Below are 25,094 nucleotides of genomic sequence, written 5' to 3' on the forward strand. Positions count from 1 at the left end.
CCGGTGAGACGACCGGTTTCAAAATTTAATTTACAGTCGTATATTCATCGTTATTCCTTTTGTTCGTCGAACTTTATGTAAATTCTTATGTTGCTTTATATAATTTTATATCACCGATTCTGGTAAGATTCGCGTTAAATTGCACGCTGAAAAGGATTAAACTTTAGCTTCCTTGGACATCAGAATGGTAGATGGGACGTTCCAACGAGTCGATGCTTCCGTGTGCTTTCAACCTTATTTCGCACACCGACTAGGATCTATCGAACTTACTGTTCGTTGATCGATCGTTTCGAGCAACGCATTGATCGTTGGTCCAGACTATAACGAACCGTTTTACTTGAGGTTTTGAAAACCGTGCTTTTGCGACCAACTGTTGCCTCCCAGATGACGATGCTCGTCTTCCACAGAAAATATAACGAAGTGACCGTATCTCCAACATCTGGAGGACCGCTCCTTTGCGGTCTGTCGTCGTGACACGGGAAATCGAGGCACCATGTGTTAACACGTGTTTAACACGACACCTTTCGTTCTTCGATTCAAATCTCAACGCGAGTACCGTCGTCCAATCTTATATTTGCGCTTGAGATAAAAGTCCGATTATTCCTGGGATCGCGATAGCTTCCTGAGGAATTTTAGTTCGCCGACAAAAGCAACGGAAAAGAAGTCGTAATAAGGGTAGAGTAGGCGGAGTTTCATCCAGCGAGGATACCGCGAAGGATTTTCCTTTGTTCTACCGACATCCGTTTGGTCGAAACGTGGTCCGAAAAGGAACCCCGTCTCGAAATGCAATATTTCTTCCATTCGTTAAGCGCCGTAACGAATCGTTTAATCTCTGTCTGGCCCTCGCACGATGCATAGAAAACAAATATCGAAAGAGGGAACGGCTGCCGATCGTTGGAGCCGCGGGTATAGTCGATCGACTATCGTACTTCGATTAATAAAGAAGGCCGAGCGAGAATGTCTCAAAAGGATTTGACACGCGTTCAATGAGAAACGGTCACCCAACGTACCGCGTGTCCTCGTAATCGGATCCGAGTACTTTTATATCTTCTATCGACGGACCATTCAGGCGCCAGTTCAGCTGTTTCCGGTGGGCGTTCACGTGAAAACGGGTTCGCGATTCTTTCGGTACCGGCCGAAATGCAACGCGCGCAACCCTCCGCTGCGTAGTTGCAGACGTCCCATGGTAAAAGAAAAGAAATGAAAAAAAAAAGAAAAAAGAGTGGAAAGAAATAAAGAAGAGGCACAAAGAGAAAGGGAAAAGAGCGCGCGAGAGGAAAACGCTTGTAGCGGGTCCGCAAAGCAGCAAAGGGTGGCCGCGTACAGTTCTTGCGCATATCTCAGGGGCGTAACCGGTGACCTCCTGCCGATGGGGCACGCCGGGTACTTCAGGGTGCCCCTACATCGAATTATCGTCCCAGGAGGTGCCGCACCGAACTGTCCCTCCTCTTTCACTCGTTTCGCTTCTCTCTTCCCTTAACGGTGGACGCCGCGATGATTGCTGGTGTCTCGAGTTTCCTCTCAGCACGTGCGACCGCCTGCCTACGTCCCACCGTGAGACTCGCCAACTTATTGTCTTCGTTGTTTGCTCGGTTTACTAGCGCCCCGTTCACACCTTGCTACGTCGACCGACGCGTCTCGTTCCTGCATTCCCGTCTATACTATTCCCCTATATACGATCCTATGTACGCGGCGAAGCTTCGAGTCGTTAGCGGATCAGGTACGCGAGAACCTGACTCGGTGAGTGCGTATATACATTGGCGTTGGTGGAAATCGGGACTCCTTCTAGTCGCATGGAATGTAATAATCGGATCAGAAGTACGTACCTGCGATAACGATCCGGAATATGTGGTAGAAATTAAGAAGAAGAAAAATAACGAATCAAAGTTAGTATATCGAAAGAAGCTTGTCCACACGCGTTAATCCACAGTGTCGACAAATAGAATTCAATTCGTGTAGGTAGCTAAATGGGCCGAGAAGGAAGATTAACGAATTAATAGATTAGAAAGCTTACAGTGTATAACTTTGTTTCGCAACAACCTAACCAAACCATATTATGGAACGAAATCGCGTGTCGGTATCAGCGAGTGGAAATCGCGAACCATAAAATCACAGATCCGGAACAATAACGTCTGTGCACGACAGAAGTCGATAAAGATTCTCCATGAGTCGAATCCTGCCGATTCTAGAAATTCATGATGCAACGCTCGAGACACGACAGATTCGCCTCGGCTGTGTTAACGATCGGCGACGAAAATAATCTTTTCGCGTTGGATTTCGCATCCACGTGCCGAAACTGCAATTGCGCGCAGTTTGAGGGCCGCGATTAATCTGGAGATTAAAGCGAGAAACTTTGACGGATGTAATTGACGCGGAGAAAGGCCGAGGGCCCCGCACAGCCAGAGAAGGTAAATAAGAATGGTAATTATTGTAATCTGCGCGCAGTGGGAGGACAGCTGGGAGGTCCTGCTATTCTCCTCGCTTCAGCCGTATCTAATATCGGCCGCTACCGCGAAATTATCTTCTCAGGAGGTCCATTCTTCTAATTTGTATTATTATTTAAGTCGTCTATAATTGAGATTACGTCGTGAACGTGGAAGACACCGTTGTCACGCCTCGCGTCTGTTAAATACGTTTTACGTCTCGAAAACGATTCCACGCGTTTACGCCATATCCAGCGACGTATAATTATCTTGATTGTTCGAAATGAAAACGAGTTACACGCGACGAGTAAGAAGCCGCGATTCGATCGCGGCCGGCCTTTCGATTATCATCGAAATTGTTTGTACGCGAGTACCGTGCCACTCGGTGGATAACTTACAGAGGGGACAAGCATTTTTCGATAGCTCGTTTTCACGTGAATTCCCTCTGCCATTATTTGTCGTATTTACCGCGTATGATTGTATGTTTTCCAAGATATCTCGAAATGATTGCACATCGGCTATACATTCTCTACCTTGCCATTTTCCTATTACGTACAGTAACGTTGCGACGATGCGCTATATCATCGTAAACGCTATACGTCGAATACGATCCCTGTCGAATAACGATGAATTTCTACCGACGTATTTACATATTGTTCCTCGAGAAAATTCGCTGTCGTTTCTTTCCTACGCGTATAACCCTCGCCGTTACCGATAACGCGTTCGCGTTTCCCCCAACATATCTCAAATATCAGTGAGAATCTTGTTCGTTACTTTCCTCCTCTCTTTGTCGAAGGCTGAAGCTAAAATTTATTTACTCGGCGAGCAATCCGCCAATATGGTGGCGAGAACGGACGATAATTAGCGTTACGAAATTAATAAAACTGGCGGTGCAATCGCGTGTCACGATTCATCGTGAATGCGATTCGACACGAGTAAGAGGTGCGCGCGTCTCAGGTGAGCTATCAGGTTGTTCAGGTATCGTCCTGCCCCGTGAACACCATTGGTTGAGAAAAGACCACGCCTGCTCACCTGCAACTAACGCGTTTCATAGTGGGGGCAAGACTTACCAGGCACTGACGTCACAAAAGTCACGCTACTCCTGCCAGGTAAACGTTGTCGGAGACACTGTCTCGTCTTGTGACATTTTTCTGTCATGCATCGATAGATCGCGTCGATCGTTGCTACGTATATTAAGAGACAAAGTAGCTGCACGATGTTACCGCAACGTGTAAACCAGCGTACGTAACTTAGCGACGTGGAGTGAAATCGATACCAGTTTCACGACTTTTCCCGAAAGAAAATTGATTGGTTCGTCGATGGAGAAAGAAGGACGGTGCGTAGCTGGAGAATTAAAGGGAATGGCTGTTGATTCAGCGAAGGTTTCGTGGCGCGGAGGAACGCGTGGAACCCTAACGTGTATGAAAATTCATGAGCGCCTGAAGTCAAAGGCAGTTGATATCCATATTCAGAAAATGGCGTCGTTAACATTAAATGGGTACCATTATGCGCGGCTACCAATACACGCTCGGATCAACAGTCGCGTGCATGTGCAACAAGCCGGTTACGACTCCCAGGGGTGCCGGTGCGGCGTAGAAACGAACGTTCGTAGCTCGGAACGTGCACGTAGATACGTCGGCGTCTCTGAGGCGCACCACGTCTCTCCACGACATTGCTGTTTGGCATGCGACGATAGAAGTCGCTTCGACCGCGCTATCATTTCGAGCCGTTCCATTCGAAAAGGGTGTGACTCGGGGTGTAATTTAAAAAAAGAAAACGAGAACCGATTACTTTGAGATTACCGCACAATACAACGCCATTAGCTCGCCTATCCTTTCACGGTGCGTGTACTAGACCAGCATACGGTAATTATTTGCCATCGCCACCGTGGTTTCGCCTAATATCGAGCGCGGAGGCGAGATCCCGGCTTTAGCTGTGTATTAGCGATCGTTTTCCCAATAGCCGCCGCCTACCTTCCACCTCGTGCTGCTCGATTTCCGATCCGTGTTGCGGCGTTTTCACCGCTGATTACACATTCCGCCGATCAAAGAGAACTTGGCTGTCTTTAAAAAGGGAAAAAGCAACCAACGCCAACGATCGATTCTTTATGCGCAAAGTCCTTTAGAATTCTCTAGCTTCCTCTGGAAACTCGTGAAAATCGTGCACGAGTCAAAGGTGTGTTCCAACGAAGAAGAACTCGCTTCCAGTCAATATTGACGTATGCAGAACAGGGATAACGGAGATATTGGATGTTTCCGGCGGATTCGAGAAACGGGACGAATCTCTTCGCCCCTTGCGTCGCTCTTTTACCCCCTGTTTCGCTAGATTTGCCTTTATAGTCAGAGCGCCATTGTGGCATGTTCGGTGGAGCAAATGCACATCGGCTGCTCTTGGATGGGACTGTCGCGTTCATACGTAAGCTTCGATACTTGGTCGCTCGTGTATACGTGCACACCGCGCCAATTCGTCTGTGTGCAACGGGTGGTACGCATACACCCTGTAGTGCGTGTATTTACATATCAAAGTGACGGTCTCTCGCACCCTACTGCCACCCTGCGCCAATCCGTTAAGCCATAGCGCGTTTAGAGAATCGTTTCAGACTCTCGCGATTCTCCTCGTTGTTACTTGGGACGCGTTTCCGTAGCAGAGGTTCGCGTCTTTGCGGTTAAAATTCCAAAGGTGTAATCCGACAGGCATGCGACTTTCATAAGTAATCGAATGGCCGCAGTATTAATTGATAGACCGAGGATGATCGTGCACTTATGGGGTAATTAAAGCTGCAATAATGTATCGCGATAACGTATAGAACGTAATTAATATCTAGGCAAAAATATATAAAATATCTAATTATGCTTTCAATGAGAAAAAAATATGAATTTATAATATAAATCACGATACTCGTTATAATATTCAGTAGATGAAAGAATTTCTATTTAGATCTCATTTCTTTGGACCTATTTATAAAAGTCTTCGGGCTATTAATTAAGTAGCAGATTAAGAGAGTTTGGGGTAGCCAGGACTTATGGCGGTGAATTATTAACGGATCAGACTGGAAATTTTCAATAGGAAGTTATCGGTGCTCGATCATTCGATGATCAACAGAGTATACCGCGTATACCGCGCGTAGTAGTCAATAACATCCATCACCGTCTCGCAAATTTGTCAACGCCGAGAGGCGACCGGGCGATTAGCTTGGGGGTGCCCGGATTCATAGGCTCCCCATAGGCCTGCTCTTCCCAGGTTCCCACGTTGGAAGGGTGCAGCATCACGATAAACACCCCGTCTCCTTTAATTCACGATCAAATCCTCCTGGTAAAAGCGACGTCGTTTATTCCGCTAAATCCATGGAAATTCACCGCCAGAATTTATCGCGAGGCTGCGTACGAAACGTTTCTTCAAAGTTCGAATTTGTCAGAGTAGTCGATAAGCTTTGTCCTTTGTCGATTAAAAAGTCTCGTCCTTTACGATAACACGCGATAATAATCTTTCAACGCGTACATTATCTTGAAGGAATCTTTAACAGCTTTGCTTCGACAGCGTTTCCTAGATTCGATGATTTTCCAAAATCTGAAATGGTAAATAGTTAGTTATGGAATATGTTAGTTTCACCAACGTGACGTAATAATTCATTTAGCCTGGACGTATTAAAAAATTTCCCGACCGAAATCCGAATAAAAGGAACAGGCTCGTAGCACAGCGGCTACGAGTTTCTCCGATTACAGCTTATTAGAGCTCCTCCGATGTAGGTTTTTCCGTTTTGTAGATTCTACGCAATAGAAATAAGAGCGGTGTCGAATTGCATCGGGCTAATCTTGCGAGGCCGGCGTTCGATTTCCCAACAAAAAATCGCCTGGTCTGACTGCCAAGCTCGACGAAGCTAAATTAGCCTTATTAGAGGGGGAAGGCAATGCCTAAAAACGTTTCTCGCTTTGATTCGCCGGTCGTTAGATCATCCTACTAAAACATTTCGCTAAAATATTTTACTAGGAGAAGATTGCACGATAATGAGAGGAAAGGACGAGGCGCTGCCTTCGAACGTATCGCATTAACGTAATAACGTTGCATCGTTAGCGTCAAGTTTAGTAGATTAAGCGCGTAGATTCAGTCTCCTCGAAATCAGTCGCTGTAGTTGCGCGCGTGATTAAAGATAATTAAAGTTTTATGATGGAAGCGGCTACCTCTATCGCGAGATAGAAGCAAAAGTTAAGAAGAGAAGAAGGGAACTGCGAATAACTGCGAGAAGGAGTCGTTGCCTAGGAATCGAGTTTTTTCCTTCGTATCGAGAGCGGTGCTGATGTTTTCAGTGCGGTTAATCCGAATCGTAAACGGTAATTTGCGGAAGCAGGTGGCTCGTTTGAAACATAGAGGCGAAATGTGTTCTTTGCCGTATGGTTGAAAGGAATCCATCGTTCAGCTCAAGTACGGACAACGTGAAAATCGCTAGGTACTTTACGAAGTCCGGTAAACGTTACTCTTGTACGATCGAGGGATAGAGTTGTTATCGAAACAGCGAACCAGAAACTTGTCTTCAGCTCATTTCCGAGCGCGGCTAAATTCGTCCGCGTGGCCTGCATAGGTTTACCGTATCGTTAAGACCCTCGCGGTAAAAGTAGAATAACTGGATACCGAATTCCGTTAGCGACTTGTATTTTCGTAACTGTATGCACGTATGTTCGGTATTTAAACGACGAATGTCTCGGTATCGTTGACGCAGGAAACCAGTTTGTGAGAAACGATCGATATAATTCTCGGCTGATCGAACGAACGATAGCTTCCGTCTACGAGACTTTTACGCGCATCGGTCGGCTAGCTGGATGCAGTGGCTCCGGATCACGGATGATCTCGGCGACCTGCTGCTTCGGGGTCAAGGTAGGCCTTCGCCAATGGGTTCCCGCCGATCGAATACAGAAAATCAGCGGAACGACTTAATAAGACACGATTGCGGGACGATTGCTTCACCCTGCCGCTGTGTGACGATTTGCATACACGATTATAGACCGCGGAAGGCTGAACGAAGGAGAGGAAAAAAGGTCGAATTCCTTGGGAGAGGCAGGTCGAGGCGAAATGCCAAAAATGTAGCTATATCCGCCTGCATAGGCACTGCGCTTTACTCGAGTGCCACTATACCATTACATTCTCCGCAAACATCTGCTCGGTAACTTGGTTACTTTCTCACCGAGATGTGCGCGAGTTACGCACAGTTTCGTGTCAACGATGCGCATCGATGTACTCGTAGGTATCAAGACACTTCCTGACATTTCCTATCAATTAAATACTTTCCTTTTTTTAGATATCTTATCGTCGCTTAGCGCTTCACACGTATCGTACCTGTGTGCTTCGCAGCAAAAATTGCTGTGATCTTTTCCAACAAGTGTAACGAGTGTTTTAACGCTTACAACGTTCGTTAACGTAATGCGTAACGATTAAAACGCATATTAGTCTCGTACGAAACTTGGTTACCGATCAGAATTTTGCATTCGTGTAAGATGACAATCGAAAATCTACATATCGTTTGTAGAAATTATGTATAGAAGAATAACGAGTTAATTACGTATTGATTTTGCAATTTCTTGCCCAAATCATATCGGAACATTTCGAGTCAATCGATAATAGCTATCGACGGTCGCGTAGGCGAAGATCGGTCGTCGAATCGATCGTGTTCACGCGTCCAGGAAAGATATTATCGTGCGAGAGTGAAAATAGAGAAGAGGTTGATTTCCACGATTATTCTCGGAGACACCTTTTATATAAACATCACGATCGGTAGCAGAGTCGTTGTTCGAAGGACCGGCGAACGTTGCCGGCGCGGCGTTCCAACGGATACGCGCATCACATGAATTAGAGTGCGCGTATGGTCTTTTATTAGATTCGCCACCGGGGTAATAACAGCTCGATAATTTCGTTGCGAAAGGACGTAATGACGATGCCGGAGATGGAGGGGAAGCAGCGTGCTCGGAAAAAGAACGGATCGCATTTGATCGCGCTTTTGCGACAACACGCGACGCCGGCGTGACTTTGAACGTAACTTTTCCAGCCACGGTATTCGATCGTTGTCGTGAAAAAGCGAGTAAGCGTTCGCGAGTCAGACCTCCGTTCAACGGAGAAGCGGCGAAGGTAGGTTTTAACGACCGTCGAGGAGGCATCGTTAACGTTCCTTAATTGCGAAATAATTGCGGAACCTAGCCTAAAGGAGACCGATAAAGCGGTTTCCAGACGAGACGGCCGCTCGATTTGACGAAATTCATGTAAAACGCGGGAAGAAGAACGATCGCCGAGCGATGACGATCGTTCGTTGGAGGAACGCGAGCCTCGGCAACGAACTACCGTAACGAGCGAACTCGTTCTCGAATTGCTCGCGAAGTCGAGGGTGAATCGAAGCGGTTCAGGTCGATAATCAATTATGTTGGTGAAACGTATACGGCGATTACGCTGTGCACCGCTGCTGAGCAAATTTCAATTACGGTGCACAGCGTACTTGCGCGCGGTTCTTTCGTTCCCGGGGGAATTATCGGGCCGCGTCGACCGATTTTCTACGAGCAACCGCACACCATCCACTCGTTCGATAAGATCGTGATAAAGCGAAATCTCTTCTCGCGGAACGGAGGAAAAAAAGGATCGGACCGCCGCCGCCGCGTTTTATGCAATTCTACACCGGAGGGAGAAAAAAAAAAAGAAAAAAAAAGGAAGAGGAGCGTTCTCCGAAACTGTTGCGTGATAGAAAATGATTACTCATAGTTGTGCAACGAGCGGCTAATCTATGCAAAACAGGAAAACGAATCATTACCGAGATCCTCGGTTTATCGCGCATCAAACCGCATCCGGTTTCAGTCAGAGGAGACGATATTCCATGGATATATCGGCTGACTTGGATCGCGAGATAGACGTTTCGGTGCATGGAAGACGGGCGTAGCGTGGGTGGAAAGATCAGATTCTGTCACCCGAGGTGGCTCACGAGCAAGGCGGCAACATCAAAGGCCGCGGCAACGATTCGTGCGAGTCCATCATAAGCTTTCGCGAGCCTTCGGTCTCTCGGCGCGGATCGAGACGTGACGCGAGCCAAGCGATTTATTTGCCATTGCCGCTCCTCATTTCATGCGACGTGCCGCACACTCGATGCGATTCTTCGTTCTCGGTCTCCTGGGATACTTGGCAAGGACGGCAACATTGTTTTATTGCTGAACGAACGATTTACTTCTATACTTTCGCCAATCGATCGAATTGCAAACGATTCTGTAAATTTTTCCGTAAAAATATATAGATATAGAGAAAGGCGGCCTTACATGGTAAAAGGAAATACGACGAATCGTTCGTGGCGCCCGATTGAGACGTAAGACGGACTTTCTCTGAAAGGCAGTCCAGGTTGAGGTTCTCGGAGGTTGCCTGCCAATTCATCCGAAGCAGTTGTACTCTTGCAGGCTTCTCCGCCTATCCACGCGACTCTCGAAGGCACCCACGAACACGAGCGAAGCCTGTAATTCGCGTGATGAGGCCGCTCGATCGCGACACTCGAGGACAAAAATGTCTGCGCGAATCAAGGTTGAAGGCTTGGCAAACGACCGTGTCCTCCAAGAAGAAGCAACGTTGATAGCTTCTCTTCCCTTCGACCCCTGTAAGCACAATTTTCTTTCCCTCTCGTTTCTCTTTTTCTTTTTAAAAACCGCATTTACAACTTGCCAGTCCGAGACTTTAACGCGAAATGGCAAACGATTCTTCGGGAAAAATTGGAATTTTCAATTATTCGTCGTCTTATCGTTTCCCTCGCCCTTCGCTTTTTACGCCATGGGACCCTACAATATCTTCGGGGATGATCTCGCGTGCAGATGCGGCTTTCGAGCGGTGCTGCCATCTCTCAGCTCCGCGTTCGAACCGTAGCTGCGAGATTCGAGTAATCGGAGAGCCGGAGAAAAGAAATTGGCTGCCCTGGTCGTCGTGGGTGCAATTGCTTTGGGAATGTTAATCGTCGAGAATCCTCGAGTCAGCCGGTGGTCCGCGAGATCGACTTTACGTTTTCAATTTTCGAGCGTACGAAGTGCGCAAAAACACTCGTTACATTGTCATTCTTTTCGCGAATGTTCGCCGACGACCTCCTCCGTTTCTTTCTTTTTTCTTCTATCTACTATAGAATATAATGTCTACCTTCAAGCGATGTTAGAACAATGCCATGAAAAATGAAAAAAACGTAGCAGTTTTCCTTTCTATCGTCTTTGCAATCTCGTTGCGTATCATTACGTATCTTAAAATCATCCATTGCGTGCATGTTTGTCGATGATTTCTTCCGTTTAGTAAGAAATATAATGTCTACTTCCAAGCGATATTAGAAGAAGTAGCACGGAAGATAAAAAAGCGTAGCGTGAGCAATGCCAACGTTTTTACAGGGTTCTTGCGTATCATTACGCATCTCGAAGTTATCCTTTTCGCCAATGTCCGCTCCGATTTCTTCCTTCTCTTATTTCTCCTGTCCACTACGAACACCATATTTCGATATTGGAAAACAGTAGCGAAGAAGATGAAAAGATATAGCGCGAGCAACAGCCATCATCCTTGCAACCTTGTTGCGAATCATTGCGTATCTTCGAGTTATCCTTTTCGCCAATGTTCGCTCCGATTTCTTCCTCCTCTTATTTCTACTGTCCACTACGAACACCATATTTCGATATTAGAAAACAATAGCGTAGAAGATGAAAAGATATAGCGCGAGCAACGGCCATCATCCTTGCAACCTCGTTGCGAATCATTGTGCATCTTCGAGTTATCCTTTTCGCCAATGTTCGCTCCGATTTCTTCCTTCTCTCATTTCTCCTGTCCATTACGAACACCATATTTCGATATTGGAACAGTAACGTGGAAGATGAAAAAATATAGCGCGAGCAACAACCATCATCCTTGCAACCTCGTTGCGTATCATTGCGTATCTTCGAGTTATCCTTTTGGCGAATGTTCGCTGCTGATTTTCCCCGTTTCCCGCTTCTCGTGTCCACTACGAACACCATGTTTCAAGCGATATTGGAACAGTAACGTGGAGATGAAAAAATGTAGCGAGAGCAATGCCCATCGTTTTCACAACCTTGTTGCGTATCGGTCGAACGCGTTAACGAGGATCGTTTCATCGGCGATTAACCCTCACCCTGACTGACCCCTGGGCCAGTATTTGCGGGCCTCTTTCGGAAATTGGTTCGTCGTTCTTGCCAATTTCCGTAGATTGCTGTCCGTCCCCCTCTTCGCTCTCGATCTTGCTTCGCTTTCTTTTCTTCGTCGATTCGCTGTGGCCGTCGTTCGCTACAAATTGTGTAAATTTGCCGGCTAACTATTTATCTTTATGACCGAACGACGAACCCGATCTTTCTCCCCTCGGAACGCGTTCAACGTTTCCGCGGATCGCTGGACTTCTTCGTGGTCTTAACCGTCGTTACGCCGTCTTTTCTTTTCAATGAACGTCAGTTTCGTTTCCAGGAAACGAATTCTCGCGTCGTTGTCGATTCGCTATTAACGTTTCGTCGTGATAATTCAAACGGAAGGCATAGGAAAATTCTTTGCGCAGATTCGTGAAACTTACATTCTGTCTGACACGATTTCCCTAATATTTTTAGACGTTTTTTTTTTGCTGTTACCATAATGGAGAAGCGAATCGTACGATGCAAACGTTCTTTATTTTCCAATATTTTTGCAATTTCGCAAAACGTGCTACAGCTTACCAATCGCGATTAACTTTTATCTAAATATTCGTAAAAACAGAACGAACATATATATTTCACGATCTGATAATTTCGAAACATTTGGGGTTCTGTATCGTCAATGTGCCGCGTAACAACGTCTCAAGCGAATTTTCACCAAACACGCGTGTCCTTTCGAACAGACTTCCATTTATCCTAAGTTTTATCGTCTCCTGGTTACAGCTTCCTTCCGTTTTAAGTATCATTCGTGGATGGAAATCGACGTGCATGTGTCGTCGGCACGTGGCCGATTTGTCAGAAACTTTCAACCATATCCGTACTGTTCGACAATAGAGTGAAAGGAGAGCCACGTACGGAACAGGGAGAAGGGCAAGGGATGAATCGGTGATTCGTAGGTCGCGCGACACCCTACTCACGACCCCTGCGGACGTATTAGCCTTATGGTGAAAAGGTATGCGGCGTGGTCGGGCCTGGAGCAAACAGGAAATAGTTCTGAGCTTGGTAAGATCAGGGTTGATCCAGAATGTCCAGTTTATCGTCAGCCATTTTCTGGAGCGTCCACCTCGAGTACCCGGTTGCCACGGCCTTGGGCACTAGTGGCCACTTAGCCGCTCCCTAATGATGGAAACGAGTTGCCGAGGGTCGGCCGAGTACGAGGGATTCGACCCTCCCGACTTCGGCAATCGTTACGTTTATCCTGACCAAAGGATACTTTCTACCGAATGGAAAGGGGTGAGGTAGGCGGTCGTAAAAACGGACTCAAGTAGAAGGTTTGCGCAAGAGATCGTAACGAACGCTTCTCTAGTTGTAGCGACCTTTGAATCGACCTACTTGCACTGGTCAGAGAAGCGTTTGCTGGATTTGATCGTTTATCGAGCAACGACTATTCTATTGGTTTGCAATCGTGTTTGTTACGAGACGAGCTAATAAACAGGAAATACAATGGCTACGAAAACCATCGACACACACTGTTGATCGTCGATCAAGCTTAAGATTGGAATTATTTTTCCTATCGGGTTCTACATTTCATTTTCGCCATATCAAATATTTGTAGTCGTACGAGAGGGATTATTACCAAATGATACGAACTTTGATTCGTGTTGATCTAATTAATCGGCACGCGAATGGTGTAATAAATAGAACTCGATACTTTTGCAGTCGTAGGACAGAGCTGACAGGTATGAAACGTTTCAGGTTGAAAGGAGTATACGCGGAGGTGAATACGCAGGGTTGTTTGGTAATGTTAGTACAACGTTTCGTGAACCTACGGTGTATATCGACGTATCTGCAACGATATTCATATCGTTTCTCTCGTACATGCCTCGAAAATACGCCTACATTGGAAGGAAGGAAACACATGGTGATAAACAGGCATTCTGTTTAGTTACACAGAGAACTCGAGCGAGACCCGAGGGGTCCTCGAGTATCGGAACGAATGATATTTATCGTGCGGGCAAATCTGAAGTCTGGTCGAATCCCAAGGGTGGTCCACGCGCGTCTGTGCCTCTCGATAAATAATATCCACAGAGTGGTCATAAAGTGAAAATAGTACGGACGTTTATCCGTGAGGAAAACCGCAGGGAAAATGTAAACGGCTCGCAACGATCCATGATTTTTTTACGACCGTGAAAAACACTTCTTTTTCCCGGGCAAAGTCGATATCTTCGAATGGGAAAGGTTGCCCAATTTTTATTTACGACCACGAAGAATCTCGCGTCTTCTTAGCGGAGATAATTTTCAGAGGATGATTGTCGGAGACCGCAATGCGTCAAAAAACGCGGCTTAATCCCTTTGGTTTCCTATGAATCGGATCCCCGGCGGTTCGTTCTGAATGAACCGAAGGTGAGCTATTAGCGTCCTGCTTGGTCAGATGAATGAACGGTCGCTCTTTTTCGATCCTTGCGAGTCGCACAGGTTGCGTCCCGCTGAGAAACCCGTAGTCCCAATTCTTACGGGTCGCTATACGTATCGCCACCTATCGACATTCGATACTAATTGCCCTTCTCCGCCTTTTATCCATCCAATCTTTTCAGGGTTACGTTTGCGTAACCTATTTTACCTTCGGATATATAAAAATAGCTTTGATAGCTAATTGCACGGATCGTGATTATTATATGGCAGATTACGGTAGAAACGTACGCGTGGCGAGTCTGCTCGAACGAGTATTAGTTATAGTAGTATCAGCGAAGCAAGAAGTCGTGATTACACGAAGGGGCTGAACCTAAGTGGGCTATTAAACTATCTGTAATGAACGTGTCACGTACGAGTTCCATATCGTACGGATAAGCGTCACGTTGATTCATGAATAGTCTGATTTTGATGCGTCCATCTGAAATTGAAGCGCGTAATATGCTGTTCAAATTTGTATACTGTAAATTCTTGAGACTTTGATCTACGCCGCTACGATCGCTGAACCAACGATTGCTCAATCCGTATAGAATTCGTGGACGTAGAAATATTGTATCATCGGGACGTAATTATCAATAAAAACATGAAAACGTCAACGACGCAACAATATCGTATACAATGGTGTTTGTATGTATAGCGTAGAGTCAGACAAATGTGGTAATCGTCCAGTTTCCAGTAGAGAATTCCCGAACGAAAGCACCGTGCGTGTAGAGATAAAAATCGTCGATGGAATGGCTGGTTTTTGTAGGTTGTCCGTGCATCCTTGGGCGATTCCTCTGTCGCCAGTGTGCAATTTAATGATCATTTCGCAGATGAGGGAGCCGATAAAGCACACCGGCGCACGGCGAGCGAGTCGAAATCGCAGCTCGCGAGATGCATGCTCCGACGTTATTTGTTACGTGCATAACGTACTATATACGGGATTGCGTGTAAAGAAGCATATATTCCCGGATGATTTATCGTCTTTTGGATGAAGAAGTCAGACGACAGGACGCGGGGGAAAGAAAGAACAGGAAAAAATACTGGCTGAAGCGAGAGAGCGGTAGCGTGGCGCAACGGACGAACAGCACGGAACGTGCACGGCTTTATACTGCACAGTCACTTTGAAAGAATCGCGGTACGCGTTTATCTTTACTCCGCCCCAGCCGTTAATTGCATTCTGTCCTCGCCAAAACAGATATTCGTTCGTTGAACAGATCCTGCCTGGGAAAGAACGCTTCTTTAAATCACACAGCGATCCTATCGTCCCTCGAAAGAAGAATATCCTCGTTTACTTTCGATAAACGTTCCGAGGTGTTGTCAAGCTCGGTTCGCGCGCTTTGTCGCCAACACGACGACGAAGGGAAACGCGATGGTTCTGTCGTTAATAAGCTCGGCAGTTCGCACTTCCAGAAACAATTATTCGGGATGGCTGTTCGCGCATTCCGCGCTGCTCCCGATGTATATATATCGGACGAAGTGCGGATATGCCATAAATACTCGGGCGAAGCAGTATATCTCTTTCGCGTTGGTCCACGCCCAGAGCACATGCTGTCGGAGACACCTACGGCCCCCCTCTTCTCCTCCAGGAATCTTCTTAAGCTTCTTCTTGGGCCTCGACGAGGCCGTAAACCCCGTTCTCGGATCGCCAGAAATCCATCGCTACCATCGCGTTTGCCTGCGAACCTTGTCCGACGAATTCTCCACGGTGTCGAGCTGTTTGACACCTGACCTCGACGCCGTGTGTTTCTTTCTGCACGACGTCCAACCCCCTTCGACCGAGCCGATTCTCAAAAGCCAACGCGTATCGCCATCGGAACGTTCGGATCAGAATTAGATTCTCCTAACTGGAGACACGGTCTTTCTTTGTTGGAAAATTTTGCGGATTACGCTGTTTTTCGAAGATCGCCGTGTGTTTTTGACAATAGCGTAGCGAGTAATTCGTCATCGGTCTTTTCAGCGTCGAATTCCTTAAAGGATCGTAAAGCGCAGATGGACCAGAAAGAAGGACGCGCTTCCTCCTGACGGTCTGCCGACCGACTCATAAAATAAGCCTAGCGTAGACAGAAATCCGTTGGTTGGGTCTGGCCGAGGCGTTACGGAGGGCCAACTTTATCGCCCGGTGAACTCGTAACTCTTACGAGCAGTTCTTCACACCAGCGACACCGTACCGAGCCTCTACCCATTTCGAGACATTTTTACGTGATTTCGGAGACGCCCGATCGGTTATTTTCGGCAACGGTGCGAGCCACGCAAGCTTCCAGATCGTCCGAGGCTTCTCACGTGCTTGAACACACGATTATACGCCAATAGGGAATGCGTTCGGTATGTTGGCCACGATTTGACGAACGACTCTGCCGAAATACCGCGATGCAACGTAGTAGAAGCGTCGATCGATTTTTCTCTCGATTTCTTCTTTCTTCTTTTCTCTCGATTCTTCCTTGCTGCTATTCACTGTATACAGCGTGCTAGATTACCGCAACAGCATGAGAAGGACACGGTGTAGCCGCGTGAAAAGGGGCTGCATTGTTCGGCTACTCGAAAGATTTCTCGACTCGTCAATGGCCAACCATGTCGTGTCCTCTTTCCTACGAGGACGCGAACGAAAGGTACACCGTTTGCAGGTTTTCCAGCCCGAACTATCGTAGGGATACCATTTGTCATCATAGCGCATTATGGTCGCGCCTCTACGCCACGAAAATACCGCGGTCAGGAATTTCTATCCTCTCTGTGTGTTCGAAAGGGAGAGCGATCCGCGTCGAACTTTGTTGCTCGGCATTTCGCACCGATTCAGTTTGATTTATGCATTCCGGTCCGGGCTGGAGAAACCAACCAGCAGTCCGACAATACACCGAGCCGAAAAAGAAACCACGGAAATGTCATCCTCTATTTTGGGGTGCGGCGTTTTGGTACCCCCGTTTGGTGGCGGCAATAAAAGACGAAGTTAGACGCTCGGGGGCATCCTCGCGGCTCTCCGCTCGAGCATCTGCCAATATTTGTCATCTATTATCGGCGTCGCCTTGTAAACAGCGCTTTACGATCCGCTTGTTAAATGCCGCGTAGCACGTGCAACGGACCAAGCGATCGTCTTACAATCGATGATCGTTCGCCAGTTTCCTTCAATCCTGAACAAAACGACGCCGATTAATTGCACGTAAAGACGATTCGTCCCCTTCGTGTACCGTCTTCGTACGTTCGTATCGATACATTTCGCTCAACGAATAACACACACACATCCTCGCAAATTACACGTCTACCTGTGTGTTCCAGGTATTATATTTCATCTTTACTACCGCGAGATCATTTACGTTTAACGATCGCTTAATGAAATACATCTTTGGATTATAGCTGTAGCCGAGGACCATCTGTCCGTGGTCGTTAGTACAACGCGACCAGACTAATCTTTTCGACTTTTTACGATCGTTCTACGTCGATTATTAAATCCGTGGGGCGGTCGACTGGCTCCGTCGCGCGAACACGCCAGGACGATACGCGCAATTCGCAAGCGGAAGGAGGATTCCGAGTCGCAAAGGCCTATCTGCGGTTGCATGCGTGTATAACTCTCTTTCCATCGACCGGTCGTGCTATTATTCCTTCAGGCATATGTGTGACAGCTATTCAAAGGAAACGCTTCCGAAGACATTGGACGCCGAACGCGTTTCCCCATCTGTTGCCATTGCGTCGCCTGCGCTGCCCTCCGAGAATTACAGTTACCTTATTGTTGCCTGACGGCGAACAAAAACCTTCTCGCAAGATACACGAACGAAGAGGAAGTCAGAGGAGTGCGATTCTCCGACTGAACTGGTCGTATACGCGTACACAATCGATACGTAGCGAAGACACGCGATATCAACGACATCCTCGCGAAATTTCGCTTTATTAGGGTACGAGTATACCTCGAGATATCGCGCATGTTGGTCGTGTAATCGACACTATTCGAGTAGGGAATTTCGAATGTTGCGAAGAAGGAACAGCTCGTCGAACGATCGTTTTCGCGAACAATATGCAAACAAGTTGCGAACACGTAACGAATTGTTCGTAAACAGCGGAGCGGAAACGCCATAAGGTATCTTTTGTCATCCGCTTCCGACGTTCCTTCGATTCGATTTCTAAAACTACATCTTTGCTCGTGTTCGCGTACAGTTCGCAGAGACTTTGACCGTCCGCGAGTTGCTGAGAAAATAGTAGAGTGATCGTAAAATGTACGCAAACATATTACGTACACTGTACGCAAACGCTATTTGCAAGCGTGTGTACTAATGAGTACCCATGTTGAAAAACAAGAGAGACGTAAAAAGGATATGCAATAAGCAGGCCGACAAACACGAGCAACGTTTCCTTATTTAAGCGTACGATTTACGACGCGGCCGATATCCTCCTAGTCGCGTTATTTATGCACAAGTGGAACGAGATGTGCCGGGTGCCACCCTGACCCACCTGGGGGCGGAATCGCCTCCGCCCTAGCCGCCCCCGGGCGTATTCGGGTCGTGCGAACGCTGCACGGTACCGCAGGATATCGTTCGACTCGTTTAGCAACAAGACGCGACGATATATCGCAATCCCATCCCCTTTCGAACTTCCCTCTCGTTTCCACGGAACGCCGAATCACCGAAAACCGTATTACGCGTAACGTGCTGCGTAGATACGAAAGGCTAGACATCGGCGACTGGTTCGAGGCGCCATTACTTTTCCTCGATCTCCGCGTATTCGGCGTTATATATCCCGAACAATGCCTACGGGCGCGTAATGACCAGCCCGTATTGTGTCTCCTCGCGTAGCTCTCGCACGATCCCGTATGTCATAGGCGCGAGTCGTCGAATGTACGAGCACGCTCACGGGGAAATCGTGTCTAGAGAATCGTGTCTCGTGAATGCATTCTAGCTACACGTACGGTATGAATGCACGCGTGCACTCGTGTACGTGATATGTGTATGCGTACCTTTATGGGTACATCGACGGAGACCTCTTACATGGCCATAGTTCAGAGGCGTGGTAGGTTCACTCCCAGGTGCGTCTCGTCCCGGGACGTACAATGCCACGTAGGAAACGACACCATCGGACACGCCCCGATCTACGTGCCCTAATATTCACTCGTGTCGTACCCCGTGTCGCACAGGGGTCGTCAGGCAGATGCACTGATACGTACACGGCTATAGATATTAAAAACGAGCGAATAAATAATCGAAACTGGGTCGACTACGATCTGTTAAATAAAGCTTAAAGGAGAAAGGGATGGTTACGTTTCTGGGATACGATCGCAATTATCGGAGGGGGTACGTGTTTCTCGTGCAGTTTATGCATCGCGAGATTGCCAGACCTCGAGGAAACAGATGCGACGAACGTTGCGGTTTCGCGGCAGACGACGCTGCAGATGCGGCGAGTCGCGAATCGCGCGACCATTCAGGCCACCCGACCGACAGGCCGTACAACCGGTCGATAAGAGTAGAAAAGGTTAGTAAAAGGATATGGAAAAAAGTACGAAGAACCGCGGCACCAGCGAAAGTTGACCAATTGATACACATATGCGCGACCGCAGAGCATGCGAGATCTGCTGCTGCATCCTGTATTTAGTCGCATGTGACCCAGTTGCGCTGGTTCGCTCCAGAATTCGAGAAGCAGAAAAGAAGTTGGATAACCGCCGATCTGCCTACCGTTTCAATGCTGCCGTGCCGTTCCGCGCCAGTTTCACCTCATTTCCCTTGCGAATTTCTTTCATCTCTTAGATTCGAGCGATCCGTTCGACCGATGCATTGTCCTCGGTGGTTCCAACGAAAGAACGCATTTAATGCAAAATAGGACCGCCGACAATAGCATTATAATTGCGCGGTTCTTTGTCGTTCAGGCACAACAGATTTCTTCGTGCCCGCCTCTCTTCTGTTCGCGGGCTTCGAGAACTTTGCACATTCGCGAAAGTTTTTGACCTCGTTTAACCACGGCTCGACCAAAACGAACGAAAAGTTCCACGGCTATTGTCGGCTAGAACCACTCCGACGACTTTCCCGTCGCGAACAATCCGGACGAATCGTCGCGAACTTTTCCACGATGCACAAAGCCCAGGAATTAAAGTTCTTCCTTGAATTCGACGTCGTTCCTCTGCGCCTTGAGTTCCATCGTCTCGACGTAGCACGTACATATACGGTACGCGCCCATAACTCAAATATCCGGAAAAATGATAGGAAAAGGCGTTGCGGACGAAAGTTGTGTGGCGTAGTCGAGTCGACGTTACAATTTTCGGACGGATTAAATTCGAAGTATCTTTTCGTATCGTTCGTATTTGCCCAAAAATTTGAGCGTCTCCAGTCAAACGTGACATACATTCTGGTTATAAGTATTTTGACCGAGGATATCCAGACATCGGATATTTATCGGAAAGTCCAAACAAATGTTATTCTTCGTCCGATATTTCACGTTATATATGGCCATTTTTGCCCTTCGCGTTTCTCATTCAATTTCTTTCGAGTAGAAATATTCGTGAAATTACGTAATTGCTGCGACATACGTCTAACTATGTCGTGGAAGAACTGCGTTTATACGACGAATTACATTAGAAGCGGACGTTATCACGAGATAATTGCGTGGCGTTTAAACGACAATTAAAAGGCTCGTAGGAAAAACAGTGTTTTTCTAGAACAAGCAAAAGATCTTTAAACATCTGTTCGGTACTTTTCAATTCTTCTACGCGAAACGATTCGATTGCTGCGAATGTATCTAATAACTACGTACGTCGCAACAGGATCGTGGCTGATTGCGTTACGAATTTATGAATCTGATATGCGTCACGCTCATAGAAAATTCCACGTTTAAACCGTCGGACGAGCCCCAAGTCGGTTTGCAAACTTAGTTTCGCAGTTCCGGCGTACACGGTCGAGTCATGAACGTGGACGTGGACGAATGACAGGCTTTCCGTTGAATCCGTTTGGCCGTATATCCGCGAGAGAGCGAGAGAGGAGCTAGGCACCGCGGTCAGCTCGAAAACGAGGAAGTGACGTCGGGCGAATCGATGATTATAATTAGTGGCCGATATACCGGAACAGGAACGGACTGATTACGGTAATCAGTGGCACGCAGTCGCACGCGGAATGATTCACAGTGGCATAAGGACGCGCCTCGAGCGAGAAAGCGAGAGGTCGGCTTGACTAGATGGGAAAGGGAGGAAACGAGAAAACGATGGAAACGCGATGGAAGGAAAGAGGAAAGACCGAAAGACCTGCAAAGGGAAGAGGAGGCTGGTCTCCTCGCCACGCATGCGCGTGCACAACTCTTTCCGTGAGCGACTATTATTATATACCGTATATAGTGGCGAACAAAAGGGTCCCCATATGGCGACTCGCGGACTAATGTATGTCATTAGACGCATTACTCTATGATAATTAAACGTCTATATGCGCGGCATTGTTACGCTCGTACTTTGCGCCGCATTACCGGAATGACACGTTGCGCTGCAGTGCTTCGGATGTCGTGAACGATTCGCTTGCCCGCTTCCACGCGCGTTTTCATTTCAACCTCCTAGGACCGACACAGGCACCGGTAGGAACCCACCGCGGGAAAATACGAAACAGCTCGTTTTCCCGATTAAAACCGAGAGCAGGAAACGTTTCTCGCGTCGTCCACCAACTGCTATACGGTCTCTGACAACGATGCTGCAAAATGAACGATCTGAATCGATCCGATCTTTTTCTTCCTCGAACTGCATCTTCTCGTTTGCGATATTTACGCTGCTGACCAGAACTAGGAGCGATGGAAATTCGTTCGTGTTAAGTTTTAATCGAATTTTAAGAATAAAATAAACGACGCGTAACGATAATTTCCGATCGTACGCGTACAAATGTATAGAAGTTTGCAATCTGTTCGTAGAAAATCCGTCTTCTTAACGATGTCGTTCGATGGCACAATCGTGGCATCCGAAACCTTAAGAACGATTTACACGACGAGATAGGATGGATTCAGGGTTGTGCTCGTTTCGTGCATCCAGCCGCACGATATTTCACGCGCATTGTCGAACAAAGCATAGAACGAATCTGGGTAAAGTCGTTATCGACTTCCAACAAACGTAGAAAGACGTCGTTCTCGGTAGGTTTGTAACGCGACCACCATTCAGGATGCGACCGCATCTTTGTGACCACACAAGTATTCTCGAAAGTCGACCCGGTGGGTCTAGAAATAAAAGAGGCCAATAGAAAGACCCAAACAAATTCGTTGCGTGAATACTCTCGAGCTTAGCGACGAACCTCTTCGGCAAGTGTCCTCGCCTAAAAGTTTCCTCTTCTGGTATATGCACCTTCGTTGAAAAGTACATACTAAGCGAACATACTTAAGTATAATACCAAGTAAGTACATACTTGGCTTTTTACAAGAAGTCACAAGCAGACTGCGGATATTATGCGTTTACGAGAAATTTGAAAGTGCAGAAATGCAAAGTGCAAAGTCCAAGTAATTTGCAAGACGGTATGGAACATCCGGAGTATAGTATCTTCTATAATATTTAGTACCCAGTAGCTGGGTAAAACAATTTTAATTTCCATAATTATATTGTCTACGTAAAAATTCTCAACCAAACGATGAATATCCGAAACACAAAATTATTACAAAAGATTATGGGTGGCGTTTCCATAGGAAAACGGTGAAATAAAAATTACACGTTAGAGTACGTATACGTTCCTCTGATTCGAACAGAGCGTATATTTGTTAGAAAAAAAGCGATTTCTGCCCTCGCGTTTTATCCATATTTTCGTTTAGCGTAACGAACTACAAAGGACAGTTGGATTGCCTTAAGAGAGACCGATCGAAAGCAAACACATGTCCTCGTATATTACTGGTGTCTGTACACGCCCCTTGTTCATAGAACGATCGTAGGAAAATCATTGGGATTTGTCGCGAAGCCAGAGGGGTGCGAAAGCGATCGTTTTTGGCCGCCGATTATTATTTTCCTATTCACACGCGGGGCGTACCGTTCGACTAGCCATGCTTTTCCATTGCGAAATGAGAGAGCCGCGTCTCTCGAACGATTACGTGGGATAGAAGCAAAGGCGGATATTGTAGAACGCGAGACGTAAAAGTTGCCTGTGCGACCACCCTTGCCCGCCTCTGCAAACAAACGAGCAATTCTTCCACGTTGGTATTACACGGCCGAGGGAAAATCGAAGCACATTTTCCACGAAGCGAGAAAGTACGCGCGCAGTTGGGAAATTACAGTCGTTGCGTCGACTGATAACTGCTCGCCGTTCAATTTGCCGATTCGTTTTGGCGAAACCGTCGCAAAGTAGGAATTTCATCGTGCAAAGTTGCAGCTGCACGTTAAACGTGTCGTTTGGTCGATCGCGTTTTACAGAACGAGGAAATTCTTTGGCAAAAGTAGGTTCTTCCCTGTTAGGAAAGCGTGGAAATCGAATAGCCTTGCTTCGGCTTATGCGGAACAACGTGCATCGTGAGGGTCGGTTTACTCCGAACGCCTGTCACGATTAAACGAATAAAAATCTTTAACAGATTTCTGGAACAGATTAGATAAAATCGAAGGTGTTTTTGAAACGAAAAAACAGAGTAAAGTGTATCGTGAATTGAGAAAATTGCGACAAAAGTCTTAGTTTGACAAGCTGTTGCTATTGATGAATTTTATTACAAAGAAACGAAATTTTTTAAACTACGAGTTACTCGATTATCCTATCCGGTACAAAATTATAAAATTACAATTTGCATCTCGTTAGTTTATTAAGATCGCTGATTGTAAAATTAATTTGGTACATCGATAGTAGGATTCGAATGTTTTTAAAATTATTAAAATGTCACTATACTGCCTTAAGAGCGAGAGAAGGTCGTGCAACGCAAGATTTCCGCGTGTTTCTCTTTTTGCGTTTCGAGCTCGATTCAATTAGGGCTAATTCCACGTTTCAGAGAACGGCAATAACAGAAGCAATATCCAAGGTCCACGAGTATTATGCGATTCGCTTGACAAAGTAGCTCGATCAAAGTGTTTTTCATCGAGTTCCGTCGAGCCGACAAGCAGTCGCTCTATCGAGAATATAACATCGTCCGATCGCGCGAACCTAATTACCTGTATCCTGCGAATATTCTCGATCGTGTAATCGGCGTTAGCGTATACATAATCCGATATCCAGGCCGGAAATGGCGAAATCGTTTTCGGTAAGGCTGTCGTATCGAATCGTTCGTGGCTCGGGGAAACGTTTTCTGACGTGGCCAGCGAGTTGCGAAATGCGCGGTGACGCGGCTTAATCGCGACGAAAATACAAACAAAAGCGGCAGGTGGCGAAGTACAAAGAAGAAAAAGTGCTTTTAATTGCTGAACAATGAGTCCGCTGCGTGCCACACCTTCGCGCATTGTCTCGCGCTTTAGCAGATTACTTACGCCGACTGGTCAGAGTGAATGTCGGTGACGACCAATAGAATTGCCCGACAATTAGTGGCCCGTGCTACCGGCAAATTGTTCTTACCGAGAAAAAAAATTACGCGCGAAATGCTTTTACAGGCTCTTCCTTCTTCGAAGTCTCTTCCTTCGAGCGTGAATTTTCTACGAGTGAACATAACCGAACCAAAGGTGTATCCCTTCTAAATCGAAACGCTCGGGTCGGGCGGAGCAATGCGCGTAAGATCGTAGATCGTAACGCATGGCGCGTGGCGCGCTTGTTCGGCGATTAGAAACGGTTCGTTGATATCGTTTAAGGAAGCGGTATCGTTGGCGAACGAACGAACGAACGCCTTGGCACAATCGCGATTTATCTCGCGGTGGTAAACCGGCGGCAAATCGCTTGGTTTAAACTACGTTGCACGCACGAACGAGCTCATTGATTTCTAATTAACGGTTAGATGAAAGAACAATCGCGATATAATTTCTCGTGTCCGGTAGAATAAAAGCGGCGGCGACAATACAAATTCCCCGGGGTCTCGGCGTGTGTCTCCCCGGAGAAGCATGACAGGGGGGCGTACACGGTTTCAGAAATTCGTCTTTGGGTCAGGCCTCTCCGGTCTTTCTCTTTCACGTGAAAAATGCCAGATGTTTCGCATGTGGCGGACGTAACGTGCAATGCTGTTGTTCCGCCTCTGTCACGGCAATGCCTTATTCATACACGCGGTCGCGAATTCAGATCGGCCCGAGGCCTCG

Source organism: Bombus impatiens, unplaced genomic scaffold (genome assembly GCF_000188095.3).
Source record: "Bombus impatiens unplaced genomic scaffold, BIMP_2.2 scf_2222, whole genome shotgun sequence".
Lineage (NCBI taxonomy): Eukaryota > Metazoa > Arthropoda > Insecta > Hymenoptera > Apidae > Bombus > Bombus impatiens.